The sequence below is a fragment of the Echinops telfairi genome, unplaced genomic scaffold (assembly GCF_000313985.2).
Source record: "Echinops telfairi isolate 266 unplaced genomic scaffold, ASM31398v2 ScPeMD7_7412;HRSCAF=8450, whole genome shotgun sequence".
Classification (NCBI taxonomy): domain Eukaryota; kingdom Metazoa; phylum Chordata; class Mammalia; order Afrosoricida; family Tenrecidae; genus Echinops; species Echinops telfairi.
The window spans coordinates 279656-282076 of NW_022111312.1; the positions used below are offsets into that span (position 1 = coordinate 279656).

The 2421-nt window shown below is 42.3% G+C and overlaps 1 protein-coding gene across 5 annotated transcripts in view; it reads left to right on the forward strand.

The window, feature by feature from the left end:
* The window catches only part of LOC101659136 (zinc finger protein 883-like), a 31838-nt gene that overhangs the window by 20124 nt on the left and 9293 nt on the right, over window positions 1–2421 (forward strand). The window lies entirely within an intron of this gene.

Below are 2421 nucleotides of genomic sequence, written 5' to 3' on the forward strand. Positions count from 1 at the left end.
CATCGAGATGAAGCCTTGAACTTCTTGGGTTCATAGTTCCTGTTGTACATCAATTTCTGATCCTGAAAAAACACCTATTGGAGTGCATGTAAGAGTGACAATTCAAAAGTAATCCTGTTATTTTCCCTTTTATTCTATGCTACACAAAAAGTAGCTTAGAAAAAGACACTATTTAAAGAATAAATTTGGCTGGACTTTTTGTAGAGGACATAAAACCTCACTGCCATTGACTGAATTCCAGCTCAGCAGTCCTATTGCACCACCTAACACTACCCTGTGGGTTTCTGAGACTGTAACTCTTTGTGGGCGTTGAAAGCCTCAGCTTTCTCCCCCAGAGTGGCTGGTGGTGTCAAACTACTGACCTTGCAATTAGCAGCCGTGCTTGTAACCCTCAAAACTCCTTAATACTGCCTCTCCTTGACTGTTGTTTGTCGTTTTGCCCATAATTTCTCAAGTGAACACTTGTTTTCTGTGTACTATTTGGAGTGACAAAGTTTGCTCACACAAAGCTTCTGACTCAGTGTCATCCAGTTGATTCCAGCTGATAGAAGCCCCCAGAACAGGCTACCAATGCTGAGAGTACAGTTAGCAGCCCTCTGCAATGAGACCCGTCCTAGGGATTGAGGGGCTTTTCACATGAGTTTGTAAATGTGTGGAAATGTCTCTCAGGGGTTGCAGCATTGTTTAATGCTTTCTATTGTCGATCTGTGGCACATCTTGATCCCTAAATCCTTTGAAGTGGACTTTTGCCTGTTTGGAGTTTTCTGTGTATTGGACATTCATCCTATCCCTTGCTTCTCTGTGGGGACCCTGAGTCAAACACCAAACTCACCCTGTGTCTACATAGTCCTTTAGAGTAAAACCACACAGTCCATGGGGTTTTCACTGGCTGCCGTTGGACGTTAGTCGCATATCTTTCTTTCAGGCACTCGTACCTTGCCTTCAACCTTCTTCTCTGTCTGTGATTGGGGAGCACTCCATTTTGCACACTATTCATGGAGTCCACTTAGAGACCCACATCTTGCCGGGTGAGTGCTGCTTTTAGTGCCCCACAGTGTTCTGTGCCTTGACTCAAGTTCTTTCAGAAATTGGTTAGACTTTTCTAGAGTTCTTGTTTTGTTCGCCTTTTCTGTGTTCCCATAATGGTACTTTATTGGCGAATATATAAAAGCTCCCTATATGAGTTTAGTAAATGTGAACTGAGGAGCCCTGGCCTTGCAGTGGGTTAAACTTCAGCTCCTGCCACAAAGTGTGCCATTCAAACACCCCAAAATGTGCAGGAGAACGATGAGTCTGCCTTCTCCTGTCAAGATAAACGGTCTTGGGAACCTGTAGGGCAGTTGACCTCTGCCTGATAGGTTTACTCTGCGTTGGACTAGATACGTTGGCAGGGAGTTAACCTGAAGATCAGAGCAGGTTTTATTCTTTACAGGTGCAGGGTTATTCCTGGCTAAATGTCCTTAAATACACATTTTGAGGACTCTTGTGAGGTACAACAAAAATCTTTGTACCTCTTTTGGAAATAGTGACCTCTTGGTGGAGGAGTATGCTTAGGACTATGGTACATATTTATTTTTATTTATTTATTTTAAAAACATTTTATTAGGGGCTCATACAACTGTTATCGCAAATCCATACACACATCAATTGTGTAAAGCGAATTTGTACATCATTCTCAAAACATTTTCTCTCCACTCAAACCCCCGACATTAGGTCCTCATTTTTCCCCTCCCTCTCCACTCCCCCCTCCCTCATGAGCCCTTGATACTTCCTAAATTGGTGTTTTGTCATATCTTGCTCTGTCCGACGTCTCCCTTCACCCACTTTTTGGTTGTCTGTCCCCCAGGCAGGAGGTCACATATAGTTCCTGGTACATATTTATTGACTTCAGCCTATCTGCATATTATTTTCTCATTAAGTCTTAATCACACTCCTTTCCTTCACTTCCTGTTTTTATTAAAATGTATTTGGTTGTCTGCATTAAATAAGGTGTTTTCTTTTTCTATTTTATTACTCTAACCAACTGCTTTCTTTGTCTTTTCGCTCCATAACACACGGCTCCCAGGAAAAGTGTGCCGTTCGAGAAACACCATGGAGCCGTAGTTTCATGTCAAGTTCTTGGGTCACACTGAATTCAAATTGACTTGCCTGTACTACATTTGGTGATCAGAAAGGAGTAACATTTAAGGTTGTGAAGACCTTAAAATATGTGTCCTGACCCACTGCTGGGGTTGCAATTTTTTGAAATAGGTATTTGATCCATATTTATGGGACATTGTCATACCATATCATTAAATGGCACTGGCAGGCCACCTCGCTCTATTGTACAGCTGTTTGGCCAGTGAGTGAAATCTTACTATTGAAGTACATGCAACCTAGGCAGCTTTTAATGTCTTCTCTATGTTGATGTTGGGTGTGCTG